Source organism: Octodon degus, unplaced genomic scaffold (genome assembly GCF_000260255.1).
Source record: "Octodon degus isolate 3935 unplaced genomic scaffold, OctDeg1.0 scaffold00037, whole genome shotgun sequence".
In the NCBI taxonomy this organism is placed as follows: Eukaryota; Metazoa; Chordata; class Mammalia; order Rodentia; family Octodontidae; genus Octodon; species Octodon degus.
Genome location: NW_004524613.1, coordinates 1257905 through 1271889, shown reverse-complemented (window position 1 = coordinate 1271889; position 13985 = coordinate 1257905).

The following is a 13985-nucleotide window of genomic DNA, read 5'->3' as shown; positions in this document are numbered from 1 at the left end:
GGGCGGCCCGGCCGGGCTCGGGCTCGGGCTCCGGCTCCCGCTCGGCTCGACTCGGCTCGGTGGCGGCGGCGCGCAGACAGGCGGTCGAGGAGCTGTGCTCAGCACTCCGGCTGTCGGCTTTATATGGGACGCAGGCTGGAGGAGATCAGGTGGTCCCCTAGCAATGGAACTGTTCAGCGCTCTAATCCATCAAATGTCCCTCAGGACAATCGCTCCGCACACGTCCCCTGAACCAGCGGCGGTGGGGGCAGGCAGGAGCGGGGAGCAGAGAGCAGGCAGGAGGGGAGAAAGTGAGGGCGAGAAAGGCGCAGAGATAGAGACGGAGAAAAGGGAGCGTGTGTGTGTGTGTGTGTGTGTGCGTGTGTGTGTGTGTGAGAGAGAGGGGGGGGTGGGAGAGGAAAGACACACTCTGAAAAAGGTAGGAATAGAAGCACAGAGACCAAGATAAGGACAAAAAGACACAAGCACGCAACAGAAGAAAGACAGAGAAGGAGAAAGTAGCAGCACAATCTCCTGCACCCAGGGGAGGAAAAGAAATCCAGACACACAAAAAGGAAGCTCCTTGGAGATATAAAGAAAGGGGGAGAACTGCAAAATAGAGATGGAAGGGAGGAGAGAGAGGGAGGGAGGGGGGAGTCTGGAGCAGGTGGGGTTCAGGCACATGGGGTTGCAGGGAAGGGGGTGCAAAGAAATGTGAGCCAGCCAAGGACCACCTCCTGCCTGCTTACACTCCTCACCCTTTGCCCAATTCTGAAGTGCCCGATATGGACACCAATTTTAACTAGAGGAAGCCCTTCCATCACTTCCAGCCTGGGGCTTCTACTGGAGCCCCTTATTGCATTTGGGGTTCAACTTTCTCCCAGAACTGATGGGGGGAGCAAGTCCCCCATGCCGGTGCTGGCCTCTCTCAGCCAGTCATGTTCCAGTGCCTATCTCAGGCGAGTGCTGCAAGAGGAAGTGAAAATCGCCCAGTAATTAATTTCCCTGCTGCTGGGGGGTGGTGGTTTTGACACATCCGAGGCTGTATCTTTCCCTGAAGCGGGGAGCAGACAATAGAGACACGTGGACTGGGAAGGGAGGGGGGAAGGGAGGGAAGCGGGGCTCCTGCTGGAACTCTTTGCAGGTCAGCTCCTTTGTCTCTGGAAGGATCTGAGCATCCCCCCACCCCAGTCTGGCCCAAACCTGGGAGATTCCCCCCGCCCCCATGTGCTGTCAGAACTAAGGAGCAGAAGAACCCAGCTTGGCATCCAGAGGCTGCAGGGCACAGCCCCAGGTGGTGGGCTGCCTCTACAAGTGTGGGATGGTGAGTGTATGAGTCCCAGAACTGGATTCCAGGGACACCAGGTTGTCACTGGCCCATGACATTCTGTGGACGGATATAAAGCTGATGGAGTAGGAATGTCCTCTGGGTACTGGGTCATTCAATACCAGTTAGAAATATAAGACCCAGAGAGGGCATGGAAGTGCCTGAGATCACACAATGAGATACAGTGTCTAGAGACCTCAGTGTCTTCTGGGTACCATTAGGTCAGAGGCTAGCCTGGCCTTTGATGTGTGGCTCAGGAAATTTAAGAATAAAAATTGGGGCTCTAAGCTTGGCTTCCCTTGATCTGGGAGTCCCTTCTCAATGCTATTGTCTCTTATATTGCCTCCAGGGACTTTTTAAAACCTCAGTCCTTGGAAGTTGAGGTAACACAGCCCCTGCCCCATGACACACCTCTGTGTTTCAGCTCCAGCCAAAGGAGCATACCTCTAGTTCTTCAGGCATCCCTTTTCTCTGTGAGGCAACCTTCCCTTTACCCCTTTTAGTCCCTGCTTGTCTGCAGGACACAGCTGAGGCACTTAGTCCAGAAGTGCCTCTGACATCCTTCATTGTACACCAAGCCAACCTGACCATTAGTCTCTAAGCTGCATGAGGACAGGGACTCCATCCTGTGCTTGGCCTAGCACACTCTTCACAGCATGCTCCCCAAGTCTCCAAGTCTCCTCCCTGCTAGCTGTGGGGCCTTGGCAAGTTACTCAACTGATCTGTGCCTCAGTTTTTCCATTTGTAAAATGAGAATGATACCTGTTGCTTTTAGGGTTCTTGACAGCATCACAAGAGTTGTTACTCAAAAGGGCTTGCAATGGTCATGGGCATATAATAGGTGCTCAGTGCGTGCACCTGGACTCTGTGGACGATTGTGCCTGTGGCATCTAGCATTCTTTTATCATATGTTCATGGAGTGCCATGGAATAAATGGTGAGCAGGCACCCCTGGTCCCTGTTGTCTTGAAGCTGAGATGCAGGGAAGAGTGGGTGGTCACTAAATATGGAAACACTATGTCAATATTATCCTTTCTGAGAGTTGTTGGAATGATGTGAGGATAGGACAATGGGTGAGATCATGGAGGGTGATGGTGCCTTTAGATAGGGTAGCAGCAGAGGTCTCGTGAGAGAGAGGTGATGGTCATGCCAAGAATTGAGCCAGCCATGGAGGAGTCAAGGAAGGAGGACTCCAGGCAAAGGTTCTCCAAGTTCAAAAGGCTCTGAAGCAGGAATGACTTTGGACTGGAAGAATGAGCTTGAGCAATAGCAAGAAGCAGAAGGAGATGAGCTCAAGACGTTGACAGTGTTAGGCTCCCAGCTCACTCTGCTGCTGAGATTCCACCCAGAATGGTTCCTGTAATCATAGGTCTGACTGGCTGGAGAGGAGCTGTTTGCTGCTTCCATAGAGGAAGCTATTCATTTGGTCAGTTGGTGACTGCTATTTGTGTGTGGCCCTATTTTGTGCTGGACACTGGTGTATCTCTGTCCACTAGGAGTACCTAGTCCCTGGGGATAAATAAGACAAATGAGTGTCAGTGAGCTCTTGTCTGGCTGTCTGATGGTGCTACCACTCCAACTTCCTGCTAAGACATGGCAAGACTAAGCCCAGAGAGCTCAACAAATCTTTGGTGGTCTGCAGTAACTTAGAGACAGAGCTGGGACTGGGCCTTCTCACATTCTTCCTTTTTTCTGGACAAGCTGTAGAGGTGAAGGCCCCACAGGAGTGTATACCCAAAGGCCTGCAGCCCCCCAGCTGGATAAAGTTAGGGGAAAAATCCACTTGATGGAATATTCTGCAGTCATTAAAAGTTTATATATAGGGAAAAACTCATAGAATTATGTTAAGTGAAGGATGCAGAATCCAGGAATCTCTCACAGTATGTTCACAACTATAAACCAAAATAAAAATAAACATGCATAGGAGAGGGAAAGGCAGCTGGAGGGAAGACAAGGGAGCTCTCCTCCTTCTCTTTATATGTTCCAAAAAGACCCTAAAACATTTCAGTTCAGCATTTGTCTGGAGCAAGCTAGCAGCAAGCTAATTATCTATTTGCTTCCAAATAAAAGAGATGAAGTTTAGTAAAACATGTCAGAATATTCATTATTCCTTCTTCCGGTTTGGGGAGGGTAGCGTCACCAATGGCAGCTTTCCCCGTGACAGCGATTACACCCATGGCAACATGACCAGCAACCTCCTTGGGCCTGGCATCGTGCAGCTCTGCCTAGGGCGGCAGGTCTAGGGATATGGGGTCAGTTTATTTTCACTTCAAATCTCTGCCCTACCATCTCCCAGCTGTGTCTTTCTCTGTGCCTTTTCTCCCCATCTGTAAAGTGGGAGCAGAAGTAGGGCCTGCCTCACAGTGGTGATTAGATGATAGCATCCCCAAAGGGCTTAGCACAGGGCCTGGTGCAGTCATGTGACTCGGGAAAAGCTGTCTGCTGTTATGTACTTGTCTTCACTCCCTTAAGCCTTCCTACGGCTACTATTGGGCTGCTGTTCAGGTAAGGGTGTAGGACTGCTGACAGCTTCAAGGTCCCTGTGCCTGCACTTCCCATCAGGGAGGAGGCATCTTCCACAGTCTGGGCCTTTCAGGGTTGCATGACCCAAGTAGGCTGCAGAGCCACCCAAGGCCTCCCTGGCGTCTGTAAAGGGCCTGAGGTGCATTGGGACTTGCAGGCTCCACTCAGCATCTCAGGAAGGAGTGCAGTGCTGGGAGTCAGGAGCCCATCCTGGTGCTGGCTCTGCTCTCCCTTCTGGGCCCCAGCTTTCTTGTCTGTCAAATGGGGATGGGACGAAGTAGTCCCTGAGCTACTATCCAGATCCGATAATGGAATTCTGTATGGATTCCAAGTAGGCGGACGCTGCAAATGCATCTGCTGTGATCCCTGCAGCGGCTTTCTCCCATAAGTTCCACTTGCCCTGCCCAGGTTCTGAGTGTGTTTTTCTGGACCTCCTCCTCTGGGCAAGGAGAAGAGGTGTGGGGAGACTGAAGCTGGAGGACTTCACAGTTGCGCACACCCAGGCTCCGACTCGCCAAAAGTGTATGTCAGGGACTCAGAAATTTGATAGACACTCCATTCTTTCTTTTGTTGCTTCAGTCCTCAGGGAAGCAGATGTGACAGTCGAGGTATAAATGGAAGAGCCTTACTGGGGGCCACTTTCTGGGAGCAAAGGAGGACAGCTTGCTGTCTGGGGTAGAGGGATGACTTGGGCAGAGAGAGGTAGAGAAGAGAGGCTGAGAAGAGGGACCCAGGCCTGATGCAACTCCAAGGAAGACCCAGCCACCCTGGCAGCCCTGTGGCAAAGATTCCAGCAGAGGAGGCCCGCATGAGCCCAGTGCCAGGCTGAGTTCCAGCTGTTGTCTGTCAGCAGCTGGTGTCCTGGAAATGGCCAAGGTGGCTGGCTAGGGTTGCTTCAGGAATGAGCCCAGAGGAGACCCAAGCAGCACTGTCCTGTGGCTCTTCTGTTTCTCCTTATTCATTTAGTGCTGGGCCATGTGCCAGGTACAGATCTATGTGCACTACAGGTTCATGGTAGCGAGCCCTCACACTTGCTTCAGCAGGCCGACAGACTTATTGATACCATTTTACAGAGGGGGAAACTGAGCACAGAAGGTTAAGTGACTTGTCCTTGGTTTCACAGGCAGTCAGTGGTGGGTTATGAGGCCACCTGGGGAGTCTCCATGGGATCTATGCCCTTATCTCTCCACCACGCCACCTCTTTTTGGGTCATGAAGGCCCTGACATAGAATTCTGGGGATTTTTCCATTTTCATTTTATTGGCTCAGTGCCTTCAAGCTTCCACAGACTTCAGGAAGGTGCTGATTGGAGTGGTGGGAACATGGCCTAGACCACAGAGCCTCCTGCTTGGGCTTTGCATGGGCTGCCCCTACTGTTTGATTCCTTCCTTAGCTCATTAGCCCTCCCTTCCATGACTCTCCTGCTGGACCCCGGGGTTCAGCCCAGGACAGGGGTGACACATGGGAGAAGGAGCATGTGTCAACGTCCCAGATGATCAAGACGCTGACATTTTGTTGAGCATGTATTATGTGTCAGGAACCAAGTCCAGTGTTCTAAGTGTGTTATCTCACATTATTGTTATAATAGTCAAGGTTTGTTGCTCTCCCTCTTTTGGGGATCAGGAAACCAGAGCTCAGAGAGCCAGGGTGATTGACCCAAGAGATGCAGTAAGGAGCCAGTGGTGTTGGGATTCTCATCAGGCTGTCTGGCTACAAAGTCCCAATCTTACTCCAGGAGTCTCTCACTCTAAAAATCCCAAAGGTGTCCATGTGCATGGGTTGGGGCAGCCTTCCAAGGGGTGTCCCCTCCCCCAGTGAGGACTGAGTGCTCCTTGAGTGGGGTTGGACCAGTGTCACTCACCGTCACACATCCTTACTTGCCCTGTGCTGGTGAAGAGGGAGGGCTCAGGAAGCGCATCTCCTGGATGGAGGCGAACAAGTCTCCTGGGACCCCCACTTACCATGGTCTCCTTTGGCCCTGGTCAGGTTGTTTCATCAACTCTTGAGATTTCCCATTGTTTTGGGGTATCCCTGATACCTATCCTGACTCACACAGACATCACCAGGGCCCACAAAATGCTTTTCCTCAAAGCTGGAGACACTGCTGATCCTGCCACAGTCACATTGTTTTTCAGAAGGTTGCATCTTGACCTCTCTGAAACCTCTGGAAAGGACTGGCTGGGAGCAGGGTCACCAGGCTTCCCACTGGGCCAGGGACTCTGGAGCAGGGCTTGGAGGTAGAGTAGCTAAAAGGTCCCTATGCAAGAGTCCCACATCTGAGCAGGCCAGGCAGTTCAGAGTTTGGGCCTGGATCATCCCAAGCCAGCTGCAAACCTTAACTGTGCCTCATCTGGCTGTGTTGCTCAGCCTCTTTCCTGTTTCACCTCTGTAGATTCGGCAAGGACAACACCTGCTCGGCAGGGCTGGATAAGGCTTGGAGAATGGCCAGGGTTTGGGAAGCAGGAGCTCTACCTGAACATTCCCCCATCCTCCTTGACTTTTGGGGCAACTGAGGCATGGAGGGGAGTACTTTCCCCAGAATGTCTGGGTTCTCTGCCAGGTCAAAACTGGTTCTCTCACCTTGTAGTTGCCTCTTTTTCTTCATGCTCTTCCCCACAGCCAGGCTCTCAGACCCACCCTGGCAGGTGCCGAGGCGGCTGTCAGAATTGCAGAGCTGGCATTTACTTGCTCCCAGAACTCCTGGCACAGAGCAGTCAAGCCCTCTCAGCTCCCCCAGCTCCACCTCCTGCTCACTGCCTTTGCGCAGGCACCAGCTGGGCACCTTGGTGCTGGATGGAGCCAGGAGGGGCTCACCTGTCTGAAGGCAAGGGATTCCTAGTGTTGACCTGGCCTTGACCTCAGAGACGTGGAGGGCAGGTGGGCTGCTAAGGGGTCACAGTGTCCTCATCCTCTTGTGCTCACCATCCAGCCCCCTTTTCTCACACCAGCTGCATAGGAATGGGGAGCACAGGGATAAGGGCATGGGTGGTTTGGATTCAAAGCCTGCTGTGCTGTCCACTAACCAGTAGTCTGCCCTGTGGAGGTCACCTGTCCTCTTCATCTTGCAGGTCCTTCAGCCCTGGCTGGGAATGCTAACAGTATCCATGGGGTACTGGAGCTGGGAGGTGCTCGCACTCTGCCAGGGCTCTGTAACACCAGCTATGTGAGCTCCATTCTCTTACTGTTGACCTCATGAGCCTTTCAGCCGCAAGGAACCTCTCCTCTCCCTGACTTCTGACCCCATCGTGGCATCTCCCTGGAGCTCTGTCTACACAGTGAACTCTTAATAATAGTCCAGTGCCCCATGCAGGCCTGGCATATAGTAGGTGCTCATTAAAAGGTCTACTTTGTTCATGTAAGCTCATGAAATTGTCACAACCAGTTTTGTGGGTAAGTAGTATGCTTATTCCCATTTTATTTTATTTTTCATGTGTTTAGTACAAGGTCTACGGAGTCTACAGGGTCTCACTACATAGATTCAACTCCTAGTGATCCTCCTGTTTTCAGTCTCCCAAGTGCTGGGATTACAGGCGTGCGCCACCATTCCCAGTCTCATTTACTGTCTTAGCGCACCCTGGGATCGGGGCCCACACAGCATGCTGGGGATCAAACCCTGGCCACTGCGCTCTGCCTAAACAGGCACTCTAATCCACTGAGCTATCTGGCTAGCCCCCCATTTTATAAAGGGGGGTGGTGGATATGAAGAGGTTAAGAAATTACCCAAAGGCTCACAGCACATATTTACTGAGCATCTACTATGTGCCAGATCTCACTCTGAGGGCTGGGCACAAAGTAGTGAATAAGAGAAAGATCTGCTGTCATCAGCTCATGTCCTACTGAGCCAACACTGTTAGATAAGCCAGTGCCCTGTCACAGAATGCTCTGGGAAGCCAGGTGACATGCGGCTAAGGTAGATGGGCAGAGCTGTTTTGGGTGTGGTAGTCAAGGAAGCTGTCTCTGAGGAGGTGACTTTAGTGGCCAAAATGTAGTAAGAGCTTGGCCAAGACCCAGGGAATCCTCCGTAGTCCTGCTGTGCAGGTACAATCTTGTATCCAAGGCTTCCCGGCTGGTGGTGCCTAGAGCGCAGTAGCCTGGGTCAGCTTCAAAGTGGACAAACAAGCCCTTTCCAGCTGGCCACCTCTGGGGAGCTAAGAGAGCAGGGCAGACAGCTTAGCTTCCCAAGCCTCCTTTCTCCTCACCTCTGTAAAGTGGGCTTGTGAGCACAGCACATGCTCAGGAGAGCTGAGCTGAATCCCCAGCAGGGCATACTGAGTGCCAGAGCTGGGCATGCCAAAGCACTGTATCCTCCTGGCTGCAGAGGGGCAGCTGGCCTTTTTAGCTGCCCAGGGCCTTTGCCCTGAGAGCCTCTGTCTCCCACTGGTGGGATCAACACTGTCTTCCCAGTCTCCTCTGAAGTTGTCATGTTACCCAGTCAGCTTGTGCACTCTGAAGAGTGTGTGTGGACTGGTGTCATGATGTCCGTAAGTGGCAAAGGCCTTGGTCCTACAGGTAGGTATCTATCATAAGCTAGATCCTAGGGTCCCACGGTATCAGCAGTGAAGTCTCCCTCAGGCTGTGGCTCCAACCCAATTTATAGCTTTTTTCCTAGAGATGGAGACTTGGGGCCTGGCTTCTGACCTACTTGAGGCCCTTTGAACGTGTCTGCACAAGGGTCCTGGGTAACTTATCAATACATGTCATCACCTGGAAACTGCTTCAGATTTCTCTCCTATTGAGTTCGAATCTCTCTCTGTGACCCATCCTCCTGGCCCATAGGGCCTTGTGGATGTGCAAATCCCCAGGTTCTTCCTCTCCTCTCCTCACCTCAAGGGCAGGGACTTGGGTCACTTGCATTTGTGTCTCCAGCTCTGTGCATAGTGTAGGTGAGTGGAGTCTCCCTACATTCTTGGTGTGAGCAGCTGACGAGGTGTGGGACATGGCTGTCACACATCCTGGCTGCTACCCTGAGCCATGATCTTTTGACTGATGTTCTTCTGAAAGTGCAGGTCCCAGAATTGCACACAAAACTCCCAGAAATATATGAGTAGGACTGAGTGGAAAGAAAACATTACCTCCTCTGCTCCCATTAGTAAACTCTTAATTGTGTGGTCAGGCATATTTCATAAGCTTTTGAAATTTCTCTGGTGACATACATCAAGCTAATATCAAGCCATCACCAAGTGTTTTCTTTTTATGCCCCCACCATATTATTGCTAACCCTCATTTTACCAGTCCTTCACCTTAGTCTCATTCCTACTATGGCACCGCCTTCTCCCCCGAGGCTAATCTATAGTGGCTCTAGAGCATAATCGTGGTTGTTGGTATCAACTGCTGAGAATGTGGTGTTGAGACAGATTCTGGAGCTGAGTTTGCACACAGTGAGAAGGAGTGCTGTAATTGATTACAGATGCCTGCCAGGACACAGAAAGGAGTGCTAGGCTTGGAGTATACTTGTCACCTCCTATCCCAGCTCCCAGAAAGCTGGAGTCCATAGAAAGGAATTGAGAAGGTCTATCATTAGCTCATGGGGGAAAGTATTCCAGTTTTACTTTCACTAATCTCTATCTGAAGCATATTACTTCTTTGATTAAGAATGTAGGCAACAGACCATATGGAAAGTAGCAGGACCTGTGACTTTGTCGCCAATAGAAATTACAGATGTGTTCTTAAACCATTACAGATGTTTCAGACATCTTGAAGTATCATTTCTGTTCACCAGGTCTTAAAAATTGCTACAGTAATTTGCTAAATCTTGTGTTACCAAGTGTAATAAAGCAGCATATGTATCACTGTAATGCAAATTTGTTTTTAATAATTTGATGACTTTTTCAATTTTATCGGTTTACTTTGTAGCACTGTGTTATTTTATTTTGTTTGTTTACCCTCCCTGACAATGATGCAGAAGCTTTGTGTGGAAGGAGAGGTTGTACAGGCTTCTTCTGGGCCAAGACCGGAGCATCTCATGCAGGTGGCTGGGTGAAGAAGCCAGTGTTTTAAGAGGTCACAGCAGGGAAAGGGTCTGTTCAGACCTACTGGAGGCTAGAATGCAGTATGGACTCAGAAAGGCTCCAGATACCCCATGCTCCTGAGTTCAGAGGCCCTGGACTCCAGCAGCATAAGAGGAAGGATGCCCATGAAATAGGGACAAACATCCTCCTCCAGGACATCGGCTCACCAGCCACCAAACTCTAGCCCTCATCTCGTTGTTCATTTGTTCATTCATTATCCATTCCCTGGTAAAAGGCCTCATCCTGTACTAGGACCTGGGCTGAGCTCTAGCAAAGGGAGGTGTGTCAAGACTCAGACCTTCCTTCAAGAGACAACAAACAGTATAGGTTCAATGCTTTGAGAGGTGAGGAACTTGAGGCCCTGGCCTGGAGAGTCCCCAGAGAAGGTGACCTCTACACAGAGCAGGAACTAACTATCCCAGTGTGCTGTGGAAGGCTGCTTGTGAGGCAGGAACAGTATGTGCAAATAGCCGGGGACAAAGAGGATATTCTGCGCTTGGAAAGGAGGAGTAGAAGTGGCTGCAGGGGTCACACAGACCCCAGAAGTCATGCTTGGGGTCCTAGCATTGGGTCAGGAAGAGGTGCAGGCCTCTGTTGCCCCACCTGTCTCCAGGGTACTGAACTGTGATTTCAGTGGCCTGGGAAAGTTCAAGGTCACTGTCTGGAGTGGGGCAGGCTGAGCTCACACCACCAGGGATGGCAAAGGCCAACGGGCACCAGGATGGAGGGATGGCCAGGTCTACACCTCTCAGTGGCCACCACAGGGCCCCTCTGCTGGGAAGGCTGGGGCGGGGATACCCCTTTATTTATGGGCTGTATGGGCAGTTTGCTTCTGTGGCCACTGGCTGGGTGTGCAAGGCTGGGATTACTCACGCCCCAGTTGTGGTCCAGCCTCTGCAGGCTGCAGGGTAATGAGTGAGGTAATTAAGTGTAAAAGACAGAGCAGGCGGGGGATAGCTGAGGGGGGGCAGTCACCGGTTCTTTTCAGGAGCAGGGGAGTGAGATAATGTGGGATAATAGCCTGGCCAGGCCCTGCCCAGGCAGCCGGGACTGCGCTGAGAGGTGCCCCCCAAACGGCCAAGACAATTCAGCCTTTTCAGGGAAATGGGGGCGTTCAGGCAGGGCCCAGCTCCAGGACAGCTGTATGGAAATGACAGCTCTTCTCTGTCAGGTCCTGGTTGGCTGAGGATGGGGGGCAAGGGGCTTGGGCTGGGAATAACGATGGGGGAAGTTGATGGGGCTAGGAAAGAGCATGAGGTGGAAGAAGATGTCCACATGGGGCTAAAGTGAGCTCTGCGTGGGCAGTAGGCAAGGTGCTGACAGTGACAGACCCCAGGGTCTGAGTCATCTGGGTAGGAGTTGTTGCCTGGCCTGGGCCAGCTGTGTGACCCCAGTCTAATCATGCCCTTCTCTGGGCCCTAGAACCCTAGTGAGGAAAATGGGGCTGTCCAATAGCCCCTGCCTCCCAGGATTGTTTGGAGGATTATTGGGATGGGGTATAGTGCCAGGCAAGAGTAGGTGCCCGTATGTGCTCCAGATAGTCAAGTCCAGAATCCAAGAGCACTGCAAGTGTTTCATTCAGTAGTATGTGTTTATGGAGTTTCTACTAGGTTCCTGATTCTGGGAAAATAGTGGAGAGCAGAATCCATTCTTCTCAGAGCTGACATTCTAAGAGGTAAGGCAAACTATTATTCATTAAATATATGAACATAAAAAATCACAGCAACACCATTTCTGAAAATTTATTCCATGGATGTTTTGAGATACTTGTGAAAGGAATACATTCACTTTTAAAAAAAATACTATCTTATTTTGCCTAGCAAATTCTTAGACTCCAAGCTAGGCATGGTTGTGTACACCTGTAATCCCAGTGCTAGGGAGGCTGAGGCAGGAAGATGGCTGTGAGTTTGAGGCCAGCCTGGTCTACATAGTGAGACCCTGCTTCAAAAAAGAAATTTAGACACAATGTAAATGTCTATTATATATGAGCCAACTAAATAAAATACGGCATATTCATACCATGGAATACTTTACAGTCATTACAATGGAAATACCACGCTTAAGGTACTGCTATAAGGAAGTCTCCAGGATAATTCAACAAGTTAGAAAACAAATGTGAGGAAAGGTTTGTAAAAAAGAAGGGGAAACGAGAGAGTATTTATATCACTGTAACATCATTAAGTAATAATAGTTGTTACCGGTGGATAGCAGCAGGATCAGAGTGAGCAAGGGGACCAGGAGGGAGACATCACTACTCTTTTCTGTAGTTTTAAGTTTTGTACTGAGTGAGTTTATTAGTTCAAAATAAAATAACATGGAAAATATTCAATTTCTTTCCTTCTTTCTTTCATCAATATTTTTTGGAAGGGATGCAGGGGGTGGGACTCGCCAGGGAAGGCATCTCGGCCTGGGCTGGGTGTGAGCGAGCAGGCACATGTGCTGAGGGTAGGAGAGCAGGTATCTTGCCATCAGAAAGGTCACTGCATAGATGGAGAGCACCGAAGATAGGCTGACCCTGTGGTGTCTGGTTGGAGTTGGAAGAATCATGTAAACTTACAACTTTGATACACATACATAAGGATCATTACTGGGCACTAAAACTGAAACCACTGTGTGAAAACTTGTTGCACCTAGGACGGTGACATAATGTTAAACTACTCTCCAAGGAAATCATAATTATGAAAAGAAAGAGTGTGGCTTTACAGTGGAGAAACAGGGCATAGACCACCGTCATCAAGTGGCCAAAAGTTATATCATCTGTTAGGGTAAGAGCTGATGAGAGACCCCTGCCTGACTTCGCAGAGAGGAGCAAAAACCCAGTCCTACACTGTTCCTGCCCAAGATGCCCAGCCTGCTGGCCATGTGAGGGACCATAGAGAGGCCCAGGTGGAGGCACCTGCTGTGGAACAAGTAGCCTGAGCCTCAGTGGGTGCCCAGGTAGTAAGAGGGAAAGCAGTCCTGGTCCAGTCCAGGTCAGAGGAGAATGGCGAGGTAAGACAGGGAATGCTGTGTTTCCAGATGCATCTTCTGGCTTATTAGAAAGAATACTGATATTGGGACAGTTGACACTATTTGGCTGGGTCTGAAAATTAGAAGGTAATAATGCATCAGTATCAATTCCTTGATTTTGATGACATTATTGTGATTATGTAGACCTTGTTGGTTGGAAGTAGACACTAGAGTATTCTGGGGTGATGGGGAATCAGATTGGCAATTTGCTCTCAAATAGTTAAGAAAGAATCTCTCTCCAAACAAAGAGAATGATAAAACACACGTGTTTAAGTGCCAGTGTCAGGAGATTCAGGTGAAGGGTGCAGCACATGGGAATTCTTTGTACAGCATTTGCAATTTTCTCTCAGTATAACATTATTTCAAACTAAAAAGTTTCTTGGATGAAACTAAAACCATTTAAGATAAGGTGGTGACCAGTGATACACAAAACAATCCAGTGAGGGGCTGGGGAGATAGCTCAGTGGTCTAAGCACATGCCTGGCAAATAGAACATGGTGGCTTACGCCTGTAATCCCAGTACTAAGGGAGGCTGAGACAGGAGGATCATTATGAGTCCAAGCTGTGTAGCAAGACCTTGTACCAAATAAATAAAAAGATTAAAAACAAACAAAAATCCATCCAGTGAGCAAGGGACTAGAAAATGAAGGAGTTCTAGGTGGCGTGGTCAGGGCAAGGCTCTTTGATTTTTTTTTTTTTTTTTTGTATTTTGTATTTTGTGCAGGGTCTTATTATGCAGTTTGGATTCATAGTGATCCTCCTGTTTTCAAGTTTCCTAGGATAGGCGTATGCCACCATGCCTGGACTTCGACAGCTCAGAACACCTAGGGGTGGGGTTGGTGCAACATGTGGTGCCAGGGATGAACCCCCTGCACTTGTAGATGCTTAGTCTGCTGAGCTATCTCACCAGCCCTAGAATATGTTTTCAACAGAGTTGGGGAGGGGAGGGAAAGATGCCTGTGGGGAGATCCTTCTAGGCTGAGGGACCCGTGCAGAGCAAGATCAGGATGCAGCCAGTGTGGCATGTCCACTGGCTTCCATCACTGTGTAACCAGTGACCACAAGCTCCATGGCTTAGCATACACCCAGCTCACAATTTGGGGTATACAAGGTGGAAATCAGGGTTGAGATGGGCTCTGTT